This window comes from Micropterus salmoides, unplaced genomic scaffold (assembly GCF_014851395.1).
Source record: "Micropterus salmoides isolate LMB-PRFRI ecotype aquatic unplaced genomic scaffold, ASM1485139v1 Ms_hic_scaffold_8, whole genome shotgun sequence".
Classification (NCBI taxonomy): Eukaryota; Metazoa; Chordata; class Actinopteri; order Centrarchiformes; family Centrarchidae; genus Micropterus; species Micropterus salmoides.
Window position 1 is genome coordinate 36693094 of NW_024044570.1, and position 19422 is coordinate 36712515.

At 41.2% G+C, this 19422-nt stretch overlaps 1 pseudogene; it reads right to left on the reverse strand.

The window, feature by feature from the left end:
• LOC119894384 overlaps positions 1-19163 on the reverse strand; it is a 309889-nt pseudogene extending 290726 nt beyond the window's left edge.
• Positions 19164-19422: the final 259 nt, after the last annotated feature.

Genomic DNA, 19422 nt, shown 5'->3' on the forward strand with positions numbered 1-19422 from the left:
CCCGAACAGCTTCAAGCCAAAACAGAACAAACTGAGCATCTCTTAATAAGACAAAATTTAAATAAAAAAAAACATTTGAAGTGAAAAAAAAAGTGGGAACAAAAAACAAAACATGCCTGGAGCAGAAAAGTTTAATTTTCCTGTCAGGGCAGTCCAAAGAAATATCTTCATTTAAGGAGACGAGCACAGAATTTCACCTGCTGACAAATGGTTTACAGCAGGAAGGAAACACACTGATAGCAATATATTTAAACCTTCATATATATTCATATAAATATAAAAATCTGTCACTGATAAATGACCCCATTATTACTATTTGTTAAATATATGTCAATATGAAATGTCATAATGTTACCAAACTGAACACAGCACCCCCTGTTTTATAGGACTTAAAATTAATAATAACAAAATAAATTGATATAGGACTTTCAAAAGTTCAAAAAAGTGTAAAGTGTGAATCATTAAAGTTGTGGTTGAATCCAAAGAGCTGACTGGAGTTGAAATGTCTGCTGAAAGAAGTTAAGGTCAGTCCAAACTGAGAGAGGAAGTAAAACACTATATTGAAAAACGTAGAGGAATTAAAGTTGTAGCTGTAGCACTGGAAGAACTTATAAGGTCAGTTAAAACAAAAGGACAAAGTGCCAGTTGAGGTGAAATAGCTGAAAGGACTTGAAGAGTCAGTTCAACAAAACAGCAACTATTTCAGTCAACAAAAATCCTCAACACACCCCGTAACCCCGCACAAGATACAGTGAGAAATGAATGTGCGGATGGACGGACACTAGCTCAGAGCAAATATTCTAAAAGTCGTTCATGTGGATTAATCATTTAAAAGGAAGTTGTAATGATTTATACCTAATACCAAGGACCAGGGTCTGAAATTAGCACCCATCATCGGGCTAATGCACAACAGAAAGACACATGCAGCAAGGTTAGCGTATTGTGGCGATCACACACAGCCACCAATCAGCTCAGGGAATATCTGTGACAGTGTTTGAAACAAAACTTCCAGTCCGGAAGAGTCCGTGACAGCCAGTGTGCCCTGAGTGACAGCAGGTTAGCTTGCCAGCAGCACCAGCCGGACTACGGGAGGTAACTCATGTGTTCAGGTGTAAGCTTTTGCCACAGTGGCAGACAGTGAAAAAAGTAAATTTCAGACCCTGCCAAGGACATTTCATCACAAGACTATGTTGTCATTCTACATGGTATTACTGGTCATTTATACGTGACTTACGCAAAGTAAGTCATGTATAAATGCCATTCAAACTAATGCTGTGCAGATGTACAGAAGATTGATTCTCTCCAGAATCACTGAGCATTGACGCTGGATGAATTTGGAAGCTTGTGTTCTGCTTCAGGCTGTTGTGAACCAAGGCTGGCTCAGCTGTTTTGCAGCCAGGTTCAGCCTGGATTTAAACATGCTGGAAGCTAAGGTGGGCTCGGAGCCAGACAGAGAGAGAGAGACGGAGAGAGAGAGAGCTGGGGGCAGACAGTGGTTAGTGTGACCAGCTTATCAACACAACAGGGGCTCTGGCTGAACAAATTGCCTTTTCTGTTCACTGTGATTTAGACTGCAACCAACATACACACACACACACACACACACACACACACACACACACACACACACACACACACACACAGAGAGTCACTCTTAAGATAATGTGTTTGTGATCAGAGACTAGCAATTGTAGCAATTTCTAGCCTCAATTCTTCACTCAAGAGGGGAGTAAGGACACTGTGTGTATGAGCTTCAATGTGTACACACATTACATTGAAAACCAGTTGGTCAGTTAAGTTCTCTATGAAAGCATTCTCATAGTGGTGGTATAAGACTAGCAGAGACAACGCCATTCTGATAAACCATTTTGTAATCCCGTCATCACTAATAATTTAGGATTGGAGGTCCTTCTTTGTGCTGTTATTCATTACCTCATACGAAAATTTTCAGGCCAGAATGATAACCGTCATGAACTATTGTTAAAAAGTATTTATTTTAATTTCACTTTAAATCATTAACTATGATTAAACAGTACAGTATCCATTATCGTTATAATTAGCATTAGCTGTTTTTTACACATTTGGGGGCAGTGAATCAATCAGACATATTATCACTGTTTAAAGTTGCCATCGTGAATGTGTTATTTACATCCAGCAATGAGACATTAGCATTCATTTGGAGTTGTGCTTGTGTCCACCTGATGAATGTCTCCCTTTGTCTCTGTTAGTCTCCCCCAGCTCCTGAGGGAAATATCTGGCTCTTTAGCTGCTAAATACCCCACTGTGTTCACCAGCTCATCTCTAACTGTGTCTGTCAGCTGTTTGCCGCTGAGCAGGTCGTGTGCGGTGGGCTTGTCAGAGCTTTGTCACAAAAAAACAGCCTGCTGCCACTGGAAGCTGATCCAAAACTGTAAGTAGAAAGAAGCTATAAAGGTCTTTTGGGCTGAGGGGAGGCGCAGTCATGTGATCCATTGTCAATATTAAAATATTGATTATTGCTGTGGTACAGCAGTGTTCAGATTCATTTGTACCTGTAAATGACTTCATGTATGGGTTCCTCTTGAAGTGTCTTGGTTGTCATCTAGCTAACTCTGGGCTTGGAAATTGTTAGTTGAACAATAGCTCCAGAGACAATTTAGGAACAGGCTTGTGGCAAATCATCAATCAACTCAAGCAACAATTCCTCCAACCCAAACAACAAAACAGATCATTTATCCATTTCTCTCAAAACAACACATATGAGCTTTTCCCGACAGGTGACTGGACCTTAACTACATTACGTAAGTCACATGATGCAGTCACATGACATTAAATGCGTGGTGAAACAGTCGCAGTTTAGTTAGGTTTAGGCAACAAAACTGCTTTGTAAGGTTTAGGAAAATATTGTGGTTTGGGTTAAAATAAGTACATTACATAAGTCACGGGACGTATATCACATGACTTCATACATGTGACGAAACATTAATCATGTGACACAAGTCAGTAACGCTATTTAACCTAAAATTAAAAATAACTCATTTGACACATCCATCCATCCACCCCCTTACACGGACTTTGTCGCTATTTATAATAATTATTTTGTATAATAATCACCCTACTTCCTCCTTTGCTACCAGAGGTCTTTGCCACAATAAACGTAAATATGGGTCATAATAATGAGCTGAACAAACAACCTATTTGGTTGTTTTTCTGGGGAAGACAGGCTGCAGGCTAACTCATTTTAAACCCTATCTATGTTTTTATTATCCTAAAAATTAAGCAATAAGAATTATTGATGAGCAAAAATCTGATGAGATTTTAATTCAAGGGTACGTGGGACATTACTCTCCATACACTCTGTATCTTCCTGTGTCATTCTTTCTCTCTCAGACACACCTATTCAGTAGAAGCACAAGTTATGTTTGTATGCATGAGGCCAGGCTCTGTGATTCTGTCATCGACAGCCGGGTGTGACTTTGAATAAAATCATTTCGACATGAGTTAGACAATCCATTTCTGTGGGGTTTGGTGGCAGATGGTGACGTGTGACATGGCGGGACGTAAAAAAACATGATGTCAACTGTGAGTGCAGTCAAATCAGCTCTCATGTCCAGCTCTGAATTGAGCAGAAAATATCAGCTTTTGCTTCAGACTGGAAGTGCTGCTGGAGGAGTCCATTTCTCTCAAGGTTTTACAGCCCAGCACCAAGCGTGACGGCCTCTCATGTATCTGTCAAGACTCACACACTACATCTATTACAGATCTAGTCTTAGTGGGAGTCTTTTTCTAATGAGTGACCCATGGCCTAGGGTTGAAGGTTTTCCTGTGATTTTAAAAGTATTACTTCCTATTTCTCTTTTCTCAGGAAAACAGGGATGTCTCGCCATAAATGAAGTTTCAACCCAGGACTGGATAATTAATCAGGAAATGGTGATTATTCATTTCATTATGTGATAATATTTTTAGGTGAACAATCCCTTACCAGTTTTATACCTGTGAGTGGGTTATAAGAGAGTGTACAGCCATCTTCAGAGTGCTGACATCAGGAGATGACCATGTGTAGTGAAAAACATTTCACACAGCCTCAGTTTCCTGTTCTTGGCTGACAGGAGGTCTTCTGCTGCTGTAGCCCATCTGCTTCAAGGTTCGACGTGTTGTGCGTTCAGAGATGGTGTTCTGCACAGCTTGGTTATAACGAATGGATATTTGAGTTACTGTTGCCTTTCTGTCATCTCCAACCAGTCTGCCCATTCTCCTCTGATCTCTGACAGCAAGAAGGCATTTTCACTGGATATTTTCTCTTTTTTTCAGACCATTCTCTGTAAACCCTAGAGATGGTTGTGCATGAAAATCCCAGCAGATCAGCAGTTTCTGAAATACTCAGAGCAGCCCGTCTGGCACCAACAACCATGCCACTTTCAAAGTCACTTAAATCCCCTTTCTTCCCCATTCTGATGCTCAATTTGAACTTCAGCAACTTTTCTAGACTACATCTACATGCTTAAAGCCATTGAGTGGCTGCCATGTGATTGGCTGATTAGCTATTTGTGTTAACAAGCAATTGAGCAGGTGTACCTAATAAAGTGGCCGGTGAGTGTATATTTATGTGACAGCTGCGTAGCAGTTTTAATGAAGTTTGGAGGAGTCTTTGTTTTAGTACGAAAGAGCAGCAGTTCTCCCAGGGTGTGCAGGCAGAGTCAGTACACTGTTACTCAATCAAACACATCGTCAGAGACAGTGCAACGAGCTGATTGTCAGTAAAGCTAGGTTACTACTGTCACAACAGAAAACCATAGCTAGATACTGGATCGTAATAAAAGGAAAGGTGGTGCTGAAAAAGTTAGAGAACGCAAAAAAGGACTCTACAGCAATCTATATTGTAATAAACAGTAGCCTAAACTTAACCAACTAGCGTATTTTAAATAGCTATGTATATATGTTAGTTTCTGTTATTGAATCTATACAGCTATATCTATATATATATATATATATATATATATATATATATATATATATATATATATATATATATAGATATAGCCATTTACTGCATTTGTAGTGAACTTTACTTATAACAAAAGTAGCTAGTCATAGGCCTATTTTAAAATAAAACATTAAATACATGCACACATAGGCTACAGTGTGTAATTAATCCTTAGGTAGGGTGGAACTTGGCTTCTACTGCAGGCACTCGCATGCAATACTTAGATGAGGTATTTCTGTTCTCCTTTGTATCATGTATTCATCTGTTCAGAACCAGAATGTTGCTGGACCCAGTGCACACAGCTCAGCTGCTGCAGCAGAGTCATGTGCAGTGGAGGTAGGAAGACAGCAATGAGAGAGACACACCCGGACACAGATGCTGCCAGTTTCTTAATATTGTGGCTCTAATTAACAATAAATTAACCCTTTATATAGGAGGAAACTGTGCATGTGTGTCACACACATACAGATCACACTTGCACGTATCCCTTCAAACCACACACAAATGCAAACGCAAGACACACAAGCAACACTTTAGCGTACTTTTTACCACATATTAATTATAAGCCTACATATATATAAATAATTATATATTTGTCATTTGTAATAGGGTATTAAGTTATAACAGTTAGTTTGCTGTCCATGTAGAATGAAGTAGATTTATTAATTTATTAGCAGTATTTGTCATTTATTAGCAGTATTTGCAGTACAAGCAATATTTTAGTGGTTTCAGGTACTGGTGCAGTAACAACTCTGGGACAAAAAATAACTTTGTAATAGAAAGCTTCAAACTGTTTCAGCATAGTTGGATGACAATGATAATCCACCACATCTTTGCAGTAGCATCCATGTTGTTTCCATAACCCAACTTAAAGCACATGAACACACTGAAGTCGGAAGAACGACTTCCCAACTCGGGAAATGGGAATGCAGCATAATCCCACAGACAGGAGACGAGCACCGGCTGAATTTATCATTTTGTTTAATTTCCACGTGGCACGACTCGATGAGAAAGATGAAACACAACCTGTCCTCACAGTTCCAACCACACTGTTTCTCCTACCATTGTTTTGGGAGGGCAGTCCCCGAATTTGACAATAAAAATGCAATTAAGCGTAAAACACAGAATATCATGGAATCTGCCAAAATATTGATGCAATTTATAAAAAGCAGGCATTTCTCAGCATCGTAAGCATTTTTTGCCCACAGCACTTAAGCCAAATGAACAGAAAAACTATGTTTTGGTGTTTACATGCGTCTGGCCTCTCTGCATCATGTTTCAGTGAGGGCGGGGCTTAGCGCTTAGCGACACCCACACGCAGATGCACATTTCTATATTGTATAATATATTAAATTCATTGATAATGATTCAGTATGTTACATTTCTTATTGCATTTTTGAAATTTTGTGACCTGACCATGTGTTATAAATTGTAAAAGACGGAAACGGAAAACACAGAATTTGGGAAACAACTTTTACAGAATAATGGCCAGAAATTAAAATGGATTTCATAAGGCTCTATCCATGGTCTCATCACCCAATATCTGAATAACTGTAGCAAGCTCCATCAGGAGGCAGTAACTTTGGAGGTAAACATGTGTAAGAGGAACAGAGAAGGTGACGAGCCTAAACAGGCAAAAATTTAGTGCGCCGCGTCTACGACGACACCTTGCATCCGTAACACTCCCGCTCCACGGCACTAGTAGTCTCGGGGTGTCTACCACCAACCCTGAAAAAAATCCTAGGGGAAACACTGAACCACATTCATTATTAGGACGAATCTGCGCAGCCAGCTGGGGTGCTGTTTGCTACTTTCCCCTCACATATCTTGTGAGTGAGATAAGCTTTATTTACCCTGCGGAACAAAACCTATAACACTGACCTGACTGATAATGTAAGCTTCATGGTTCGCTTTACATTACATCCTTGTCACTATCCTCCATTATTAACACTGAACTGATAGCACAGACTGGAACACTATAATCAATGTCTCTGCACCGATAAAGAAGTACAGTGTGTGCGTGTTTGTGCGTGCGTGCATGTGTATATGTGTGTGGTGACCTTATTGTGTGGGTTGCTGCAGGGAGTGATTCATTGCCATGAACCGCAAGGATTCATAGATCAGTGTAAACTACACATACACACATTCTCTCTTTGTCTCACACACAGGCTGATGCAGCATACTGACACACTATAAACCACACATCATCACCTTCTGCACACACACTCAGTACGTGTAACTGGCAATCACTGGGTTGGAATACAGGACCTACTTCACTCTTGTTCCCTTTCACACACACACACATATATACACACAAACACAAATGCTGTGCCCACACTTGTTCAATAAAGGACATGTACAAATGCACGCTTACAGATTACAGAATGTACCGACAACAATCCAAATGCTGTACATCTGTCCCTACAGTGAAGGTACTAAGGAACTAAGTTTACATGAATATTCTGGCTTATTACAACTTTTTGTTTTCTATTATTCTTTTGAGATCTGGGAACATGACAGCATTGCTAAAATGAAGTCCAACGTGGCAAAAACCATAAGGAGCCAGACATTACACACTGCGATGTGTTTGCTCTATTTCAAAGCTGGTTTAAACCAAATACTGCTCATCTAACAAAAAGTGGTGATCAGCCTGAGGTGCTGGCCTTGTAAACACTGACCCATCAGACATCCCTCTGACCTGTTTGTGATCCATAATTCCAGAAGTTATTGACATTGTCAGCCAGCATTAGTGCATTACTGAAGAAAATATGGACTCCTTTTTCATTTTCATAATTGACAGCATTTTAATATTGACATGGTCACAGCATTGATCCTCAGTCATTGACACTATGTCATAATGCGCTTCATAAATAATAAAGAGGAAGAGGAGGACACAGTTTTTTTCCCCAGTGTTTAATGTGTTCGTTGGAGCGTCATGAAAGTCAGTGTGATGGTCTCTTCACTCCAAAAGGAGTTATTTTGGTTATTTAATAGCCACACGCAGTATGGGAGTTATTGTAGATTCTTAAATTAATAATGCACAAACAAATGACGCATTACACATTACAAAACACTTTCATGAACCTTATCTGTAGGTGATATTGTGCCATCCACCCAGCTTATCATGATGGGTCACACTGAGGACAGCTTCTGGTGCTGAAATGAGGTCTAGTAAACATGGCAGATGACAACTAAAAATGGTGACACATAAAAACAGATAATGTAATGTAATAATGTAATAACTTTAATGTATTTAATGTATTTAAAAGTATTTATTCATGAAATAAAATATCAACAATCACAACTAAATGAACAATCAAAGTTTACGTTCAGGAAAAAACGTAGCTATTAGTTATACATTCAAAATCTGCTTCATTGTAACTGTGTAGGTGTGATGTACTTGTACCGTATCTGATTGACAGTGGCCTGGAAAGATTTACGGTACTCTGAGTCTATACCTGCTCTAAATGTTGCCCCGTTTATCATCAGCTTAAGTCTTTGTGGGAGTTATTTCTTGTTCCTGAATGGGCCTTATCTCAGTCTCAACATTCATTATTCACAATTTTTGTATGGTTGAAGAACCCCTGACCTGAGTCCCCTACATTTCTGAAACCTTGCCTTTGTCTTCTCAGTTACTTTACTCAATGTTCCTTCCTCCTGCGCCACTAGCTGCATGTTGCTAATCAGCAGCAGCAGCAGCAGCACCTGGCATCATTTGGTATCTGATAGGTGGAATGTTTGATTATCAACAGGGCCATACTCTAAGGCTTCTGTGGGGTATTTCCTTGATCCTTATTAACCTGTTCAAATGAAAAATTAAATATAAATGACACACATGGTTCAGATTATTTTAAAATGTCTTTTAATTATTTCAGTCAGCTCCCCACTAAGTGCTGATGAGCCCAGAGGATGAAAATAGCCAACTAAAACTCAGTGTCACATTAACGTCTTAACAGCATCTCATCCCAGACTGCCTAATCCTTTACACATCCTCACACACACACACACACACACACACACACACACACACACACAGCACTGTGGCTGACATGATGTGGGCTGTCACATTGACATGGTACATAATGGCTGCTAATGTTATTGAATATTTTAACACAGCGTAAGCACAACGGCTCATTCATTCTGCTTAGGCATCAGAGAGGGGGGAGAGAGGGGCATTCTTTTTATTTTTTGAACAGACCCAAGCTGACATGGCGAGGTCACAACATTGAACACTCACCCTGTTTCATCATAAAGTTAATTACATTCCAAACCATTCCGCTGATAATTATTTAAAAGTACACGTTTCAGAAACTTTGATGCTTCGCCAGGCTAACATTATCACTTACTCTGACAGGCACTGAGTGCTCGGGTGGTGAGGATATGCAGTTATTTACAATTGCTAAGTCGCATTTCTATATACGAGTTCACTTTTTTAAAACTCTTCACACAGTTCTCTTCAGCAATAGGCATTTTTTCCCTTTTTGCAGAAAAGTATACAGAATGAAATGAAAGTCATTCCAGCAATGCAACACAAATCTACTGTTCACTCTACACACTTAGAGGAGAGCTACAGATATAGTGATACACCAGCAGTAGTCAACCGTGTTTACTGCAAGTTCTCATCCACAACACACCTTGGAAAGGATCTTTTTGCATACCTGATCCATCCCTAGCAGTCTTCTGAAGATATGTTCACACATCCAGCATTTACTTGTGTCACAGAGGGACATGTGATCATGTGGCTGCTGGTCAGAAACATGAGGAAAATCTGTGGGGCTGATGAGTAGAGAGTTGGAAGGAAAAGTGACACCATCCTGGAATGGACTCTAAACACAGTGACTGGGGGAGATGGTGATACTTCAGTAGAACACAGTTCAAACAACACTCTCCAACAAGGTCAGCTGTTTTGTATGTATACCGTCACCTTTAACACCTCGTCACCCTGGTACACACCTGCACTCCGGAAAACGAAACAAACTGGCCGCCAACTTGAACGTCTGACAAAAAAGTCATCTCTCACAGTCCACCATGAAGCCTATAAACTCCACCTCATTGCCTACAAAGATGCCCTCATTGCTGCCAAATCTGCCTAACTCTCCTCCATCTTCACCAACCCCTGTCATAACCCCAGAACCCTCTTCTCCACAATGACCAACCTCATCAAGCCTCGGACCAACACCCTCCCTACCTCTACTCCGGATCTCTGCAACTCATTCCTTCACTTTTTCGCTGTTAAATTCAACACTATTTATCAATCTCTATCCCCTGCATCTGACCTCCCAGTATCTACTCCAGCACCTACCACGGACCCTCTTCCCCCTATCCCGCCTGACCTCCCTCCTCCTCCTCCACACTGCCTCCTCTCCCACTCCTGAAATCTCTAAACTCATCAGCTCTTCCAAACCCACTACCTGCTCACTTGACTCCCTCCCTACTCCTCTCATGAAGTCATGCCTCCCCGTCCTTTCCCCCTACCTCACTAACCTCTTCAACTCCTCACTGTCCCTTGGAACCGTCCCCTCTGCTTTCAAAACTGCCACTGTCACCCCAGTCCTTGGTCTGGATCCCTCTTCCCTTAATAACTACCGCCCAATATCCAACCTCCCCTTTCTGTCTAAAACCCTTGAACGTATAGTTGCCTCACAATTACAAACTCATCTTCATGCCAATACCAATCTGAACCCTTCCAATCTGGTTTTCGCCCCCTCCACAGCACAGAAACTGCTCTCCTCAAAGTCTTCAAGGACCTCCTCACTTCCGCTGACACCGGTTCCCTTAACATCCTTATTCTTCCTTCGATTCCGTGAGCCATAACATCCTGCTCACCAGACTCAAAGACCTTGGTATCGAAGGTACTGCACTCACCTGACTCCGTTCCTACCTTTCCAACAGATCCCACTTCATCTCTCTTCATAACCACACCTCTGCTACAGTCACAGTCACCCAAGGTGTTCCCCAAGGCTCCGTACTCGGCCCCCTTCTCTTCATCATCTACATCCTCCCCCTTGGTCAGATACTCCACCACTTCAACCTGAACTTCCACTGTTATGCCGATGACACCCAGATCTACCTCAGCACCAAATCCCCCCACAATCTCCCCCTCTCCCACATCAACTGCTGTCTGTCAGCTATTAAAACCTGGATGCAACACAACTTCCTCAAACTAAACAGCAATAAAACAGAATTCCTCCTCATAGGCTCCAAATCCACTCTCAGCAAAGCCAATAACCCCACTCTCACCATCGACGGCACCATTGTCTCCCCATCTCCCCAGGCCCTCAGCCTCAGTGTGATTTTTGATTCAACCCTCTCCCTTGAGCCCCACATCTGTCATGTCATTAAAACCTCCTTCTTTCACCTTTGCAATGTTGCCAAAATCAGACCCTCACTCACACCCTCTGCTGCTGAAAGACTCATTCAAGCCTTCATCTCCTCACAGCTGGACTATTGCAACTCACTACTCCTTGGTATCAGCTCAACCTACATAAAAAGACTCCAGCTGGTCCTGAACTCAGCCGTATGACTCATCACCCGCTCCAAATCCTGGCACCACATCACTCCAGTCCTAAAACAACTACACTGGCTTCCCATTTCTCACCGGATCACATCCAAAATCCTAGTCATTACCTACAAAGCCATTCACCACCTGGCCCCTTCATACATCTCTGTCCTCCTCTCCCCCTACCAACCCTCACAGTCCCTCAGATCCACCTCAGCTGGTCTCCTCTGCATCCCCAAGTCCAAGCTCCGCAGTTTTGGGGAAAGAGCCTTTTCCATGGCAGCTCCCAGGCTCTGGAACTCCCTCTCACATGAGATCCGCACCTCTGAGTCCCTCACCATTTTCCAGTCCCACCTTAAGACCCATCTCTTCAACTCTGCCTATCCGTAGCCCTTTGTTGTCATGCTTCTTTATCTGCTCTGTAAAGCGACTTTGAGTTCGAGAAAAGCACTATACAAATTTAATTTATTATTATTATTATTTTGCAGTGATTTAAACCCCACAAACAAAATTCCATTCATTCAGACAAATACCTGAACATGGGCAAATAAACCTAAACTTTTAGCAGGACTAGATCCCACTAGAGGTCATGGCCTGATTGACCTTCTAGAGGGTCCTGAGGCAAAAAGAGCTTCAGGACCCTCTTTGTGCAATGTGTACTGTGATTTTATTCCGGAATGCACGATTCCAGGTTTGTTGAGGAGCCATGTGATATTTATCTGCATTATAATGAGTTTATAAACTAATTATTTGTTATTTTAAAATAATGTGACCAGCATATGGGATATATTTTGCAGTGTACAAATGGACGTCAGAGCGTCAGAGCTCTCTGGTGGACAAAATATATAATGGAGACACTGTTCTCACCTCAAACATGATGATCAGCCAGCATATACACTGGTGCTGATCTGATTAGATTGTTGTCTGAACCACGCAGCCTGGTAACAGGGGTTTGACAGGGCTCAGTCCTGGGTCCCTTTCTCTTCTCCCTTCGCACGCACATTCACTTGCATGACTTGTATGACATGCAGCTTTTCTTGCCATTCCTCTCATCTGACATTTAGTTGGATGCATCACAGATCTAAATATCTCAGTGTATGTCAAGCCACCACACTAAGCTCAACCTGCACGAGACTGAATTTATGTTCCTTCAGGAGATTATACCCACGCCAAGACCTGTTTACACAAGCGTGTTAACCCCACTGAATGTTCTGACGCTTAAATGTCAGATCTTAATGGGAGCACAAAATACAGCCCAGCTTGTTTCATTTGGTGAAATGAAAAGGAAGTGATGGAGAATAACTGTGTGTGTGTGTGTGTGTGTGTGTGTGTGTGTGTGTGTGTGTGTGTGTGTGACAGGGAGCTGTCCATGTATGCGGTGCTGATTTTAGTACAATACTTTCCCACTTGCTGCCCATTTCGCCTTGCCTTTCATCTCCTTTTCTCTAACATTTACCACCTCTCTCTCTCTTTCACCCACCACATCTGTTCACACGCAGTGTATTTCTGTCCTCCAATATTCTGTCTCTCCCTCCCTCTGTTCCTTCTCAAGACATTAAATAAAAAACAAAGCCTCCTTTTCACAGAGTGCTTCTCATTTCCTGGGTTTTCCGCTCATTTCACTAAATTCTCTGTGACTAGCGTGATAAACAAGCACTCAGTGTGGAAGCAGCCCAGTGTTGCACTCTCCTACACATGGTGGTGGGTGGAAACAGGAGTCAGAAATCACTGTTGCAGCAGTTTCTTTTCTTCTCCACAAATTCTCGCAGCAAAATGGATCAATAATGAACTGAGGTTTTGTTCTTACCATAATAATCAGCATCTATCACATCAAAGACCTCTTTAAGTTCTCTATTTCTTCTTGTTCTTTCTTTCTCCACCTCTGTTGGGGGTGGGTAAAGACGTCTTCATAATATAACTGATCTTCTTTCTCCGTGCACCAATTTTGAAGTTACAGCTCTTCTTTTTTGCCATTTCATTTCCAATCATTGCTATGCTATGTGATCCTAATGCACTGGGATGTGTTGACTGCTGCCAGCTGAAAGGCTTCACACAGCATCAGAAGGAGGGACACTGAGGAGGACAGGAGGAGTGGATCCCTGCTGAAGCTCAAGAAATCCTTGCAGTAAGAAGAACAAACGCTCTATTTTTACCCTCCAAAAAAACCGAGGAGCACATTGTAATACTGCCAACACAGTGAACTTTACACAGCAGGGTGCATAAAGACTACCTGCATGTGTCCAAAGACCCACAAGGATTTCAATACACACTCTTAACAAAATTCTGCTGGGCAGCACCTGAAAATGGTTCTCCAATCTTTGAAGAACATACAAGAGTTTTCATGTTTTCACAAGTTTTCTACAAATCACTTTCAATACAGACTTGACTCTTGGGTGAGAAAGATAATTCATCTCAAGTATGCATTCACTGGTCATTGTCAAAGATTACATTATCATTAATAATAATGGCACAAAATTTGGGGGGTCAATGCTGATATTGATCAGTTGATAAAAAATCTAACAATGCTATATCTGCCAGTAGTCATCAACACATAACATCAACCAACTGTTTGATTATCAGTTGATTATTTTTTGATTAAAAGATTATGTAACGTCAGGACAAAAGTGAAACATGCCAACAGTCTAACACCAATCCAAAAGATATTCACTTTCCACTCGTATTAAACAGACACAAATCAGTCCTCACGTTGGACAAACTGGAGACAGCAAATATCGTTTTTGTCAGTGACTTGAATGATTCCTCTATTATCAAGATTTCAATAATTGTTTCAGCACTAAGTTTAGTTTGATGACTATAATGTGATGGAATATCTATATCAAACCGGTTTCTAGTCTCTACAAGTTGACTTGCAACTTGTAGTGAAATGAATGTAAATCAGTGGCTGACTGTAAGGTGAAAAATGTTTAATTGCATTGAAAATGGTCAGCAGTTATCCAAAGTGTACAGGATTTGTAGTAAATTTGCTTTAGAAAAAGCAGTGCTACCACAATAAGTTCTTTACTGTGAGGTATCAGTTTGTGCGCACTCTCCAAATCCTGGACTTCCCCTCTCTATGACTCTTATGAGTCACTGGAAGTATGAAGATCACGTTCATTTCACTACGAGCATCAACAAGGTTGAATTCACACGGACAGACGATCCGAACAGGCTCACACTGAGCTGCAGAAGGGATTCTGCTTTTCAAGGAAGCAGTGACAGCTCACATCTTAAGCACTCACACTCCGACCGTTGGTGCTGTTGACATGCAGAATGCAGTGGGAGATGGAAAACTGACGAGTAGAGACAGCCTGTGCGTGCGTGCGTGCGTGCGTGCGTGCGTGCGTGCGTTATGCTAAATAAGAGAGTATGTAGCGAGGAGCATGGGGATACAGGTACAGCCAGTTTTAAAACAATGACCTGAAGGACTACAGCCTCTGAGTGCTGGCGCACACTACTACAAGGTGGCGAAAGAAAATTAATGTAAAAATGTTGATCTTTTATCTTGACACCCTGTCAACATTGCTGTCTACTTTCACACCACCGCCAAAGCACAGTGAAGTGAATTGAGCCAGAGCCATACCGTACAGTAACCAACCGGTGGATTTGTTCCGGAGTCCTTTGCGGGAAACGCTTGCAGCGACGGGCCGTCAGCCCCAGGCTTGCACTCTGATCTGAGTTCGTTTGGTGTCACTATAGCTCAGCGGAACACACTCCAGACTCCTGTTGGATCCGTGGCTTCGTTCATTCAAGGCAAGAAATGAACGGCTTCTGAGTTTCTGGTCCAAAGTTGTTCAAAACGATCGGATGAGGTTGCAACAACAAAATCAAATAAACTCACACATTCGCCGTAGGTTCGCGAGGCCCCGGGAATATAGGCTATTTAATTAAGTTTCACCCCAGGCAGCTCCAAACAAATCAAAATCAAAATCAAATCTCCCGCTAAGAAAATTGGGGATTCAAAGAGTAGCTTTCTCAGCTCGTCTGAAGGAAATTTAAAGTACAAAACGGAGAAAAGATCGGAATTTCAAAAGTAAGGAAGTTAACGAGAGCGTATACGTTTAGTTTCAAGAGAGTTTTTTTTTTAGAAGAGGGTTAGACAAAAGACAACAAGGCCTTTTATCTACCTCCTTTAGGAAGTGGTGACGTCAATTTGGTGAGTGGGTTTCTCTGGGGAGAGTTACTCCAAAAGGGTTAACTTTCTAGTGGGATAAAGAAAATATATATACGTTGCACGTATTTTCATTTAATCTCTCTCTCCATAATATCGACATTTGAAAAATAATCAGTTCTAAACATTCAGATAAAGGCAAGCAAAGCAAGACTAAACACTAGGGGGTTAAAGGTTATAATGGTTATATAAAACCATTATAACAAAGCTTCACTACATGTTCTCAGTGTAAACTTGATGGTTACCGGTTTTAACTCAAGAGACAGTTTGCAGTACAGTCATGTATTGTTAGTTTGGAAATGTACCAGTGACTAGTCTTAAACTGGTACCAGTCCCTGATTGGTCAGAACCAAAATACTGACAAGCTCATGGGTAGTCAGCGCTGCTGTTACTATATAAACATTAATCATTCGTTTAACATTTTCAATTAAGCCATCTGCTACTAATGACACATTTCTCGTAAGCATAGCAGGACCATGTCCTGGTTCTGCTTGTGTTCTGTGGATTCTAGTCTATCTTGAATACAATACTGATAAGCTGTATGTATGTTAAAAGAGCACTCTTGCTGGAAATCATTATTTTCAGGAATGTATCTAAAGTTCAAACGAAGCAGATTTGAAGCTTATGTTTCCACCAACAATGAATCCTTACTGAGGTGTAGCGGAGGTAAACTTTCCAGGAGACAAAACACCGGTAATAATCCTAGACACAACAGCCAGGATGTATTTTCACACAGACAGAGGACAGTGGAACAAATGTGAGCCCATGTTTTAAGCAAACTAAAGTTAGCTTTAGAAAAGCAAGAGAGCTAATCTTTATTGTCTGTTCATTAACAGATGTAACGCTGGCAACTTAATGGGACAGTACATCACACAGTCAACCCAATGTCCTGCAGAATGTGACGAGTCCAACTCAGTGTAACACAGATAAAACAACTCAACAGTTATTAACTTCAGAAAATATCAGTTTAAACCCTACTGTTACCATCAGCTGATGCTGGCTACCTGCACATCTTTAATAAGACACTGAAAACTACTTTCTTTAATCTGATTTAACAACAGTCTGAAGTGGAGGGAGATTTGCAGCTGTATGAGGAGGCACACAGATTAAATGACACACACAAAGAGATCTGACTGCGGGGGACTTGATCAAACTTGGACAGCCGTCTCTGGTTTAGTCATAAAACTGTCGAACACCTAACCCAAAAATCCTATCAAACCCTGATGCATTGCAATTTTGAGGTCTTTTTGTGCCTTTCTCATTCAAAGGACGTAGGGTTTCTCAAGGGACATTCTGGTGGTTCTTAGGCTGCTCTCCCAAAGAAAATAGGATATCTAGAGCCATTTGGGTCTGCTGTGCTTTGTATTCAGTGCCCACCAAGGCAATATCGGGCTGTCACGGATATTTGGATCACTGGTTGGTGGTTCATCCCAAGGAAACTGAAATTTAGACTTAGATTTGTGCTTATGAGCAACTGAGTCACGACTGCTTTTATCGCAAAAGAAAAAGCTATTTGAAGATATTTGGGCTTATTACCTCTCAGGCTGTTCTATTCTCTGTCATCAAAGGATGAAAAAGAAGTTACTTACAGATACTCAGCAAGTGACGGGGAACAGAGATAATCACATTTAAAGGGACAAAAAAGCTTTTTCTGCTGCACTTAATTCAAGAAGTGAGACAGTTGAGCATTCAAAGAAAAAGGCGAAGGAACATATTTTAGGCTTTTCCAACATCCACTGTTTAGACATGGACTGATGGGGACTTGCTGCACAATTGGAGCATTCTAAAAGATTTTCATCAAGGTCATCCTGACCAAGAAAGGATTCAGGTTGGTTAAATCACATTTATACAGGTACAGTATTTTCTAAGGAATCTGCCACATCTTGAGGTACCTAAATGTGTCTTATAGGGGCTTTCAAGAAAAGAAGGAAATAAATATTTTTCTGAGAGCAAAATAGATTTTTTTTTTTTTTGCTCATATTGATGTCCAGGGTCCTGGTTTATTCTGCTATTAACTGAGCACTAAACACAGGTTTGACTGGCACTGATATCGGAACTAGCTATTGCCAAAGGATTATGTAAAGAATATCTCACTAAATGTTCGACCATGACTTGGGAACAGAATCCCTTCCCTTAAAAAACTCCTTAAACATTTCAGGTGAAATTTACATTAAACAACTAAATATTATTATTGTTTTAACACTTGTAAACCTTAAACTTAAAAATGCTCTACAAATAAATTATTATTATTATTATTATTATTATTATTATTAAATATGATCCTCTAAAGACCAAAGACCTGAATGTTGCTTATGCTCTTCTGTTTGCTCTTGCATTAGTGATAAGAGATTTAGTGTCTGACTCAACAGGCTCAGTATCAGAAAGCCTTTCTTTGAAGTTGCCTGTACAGAAGAAGACATAGTTAAAATAAGACTCAGGCCTCTCCTAGTTTTTAAGGAAGGGTGGTTGCCTATGGTGCCCAGTGTCATGTAGTACATAACTAGTTGACCAGGGCATACAGCAGGCCTGTATAGGCTAGTGTACACAGATTAGAGTAGTTGATGTATGGATTTAGACAATTTCAGAAAAAGTTGAACAACCTCCATTTGGTGGATTGTTCTGCTGTACTCTCAGGCTTAAGTCTGGATTCCAAATGCTTCACTCTGTACTACAAACACAATTGTCCAATTTCATCTTATTTAAATGGTATAGAATTTTGGCTTTTCATGTCCATGGTTAAATTTAATTCAAGCTTAAAATAAGGCAGGGTTGTGACCACTTTCAGTCAATTTTTTTGTACATAATGGTTTAACGTTTACAGATAGCTTAATTGGTAGACTATTCTGTAATTGGCTATCTGAAATAAAATAAAAACTTAGAAACATTTTCAGTTTGATACCAGCACATATTTTATGGATGAATTCCTGAAGTTTTTCTCTGTTCTGCAGATAAACAGGAAGGTGTAAAGGTTTGTTTTGCCCATGAACTGACAGAAAACCTAAATTCTTCAAACAAAGCCGCTGTAGTGTAATTCCACAAGCAGGTCTAATTCAAGGCACACAGCTTTAGGACGTTTCCGAGAGCTTAGATCTAAAGCGGCAGCAGCACTTACATGGAGGTGATGTTCTGGAAAAGGTCCTCGATGCTCCGGTACTGTTCCCGGCGCTCCCGGTGCCCTGGAAAGACAGCGGGAAGATTTTGCTGTTGTCGGACTTATTGCAGTAGATCTCTGTGGGCGAGCAGGTGCAGGTGGGCGGACAGTCCAGCAAGGAGCTCAGGTAGTTGTGAAAAAAGACGCTGAGCAGAAAGAACACCTTCCAGCAGCACCATATCCTGGGGGGGCGACGGACGCCAAATGCGCCGAAAAACGCACCAAATCCATCCATGCTGTCACGATTCAAGTCCCCAGATTTCTTCGCAACTTTGCAGCCAGCAGCAAGGAAAACGACTCAAATCCGCTCGTTCAGAGTCCGCTCCGCGCGTGCGTGGGTGTGTGGATGAGTAACCGGTGTTCTCACCTTATTTCTCACAATGGAGGGCAAATGTTTAAAAAAAACCATATCGACCTTCGTGTCCGTGCATATCCATATATGTGTGTGTTGTGTGTGTGGTGTGTGTGTGTGTGTGTGCGCGCGTGTGGGTGTGTGTGTGGGTATGTCAGAGATTTTGATGATGCCAGTCACGGCTCACCTGCTTGTTTAAAAACACACCGCTGGGAAGGAAAAAGGGGGTCAGAAATCCCGAAAATATTCCAGGTACATGACATGCAGGGGTCTGAGCGCGTGCAGTCCG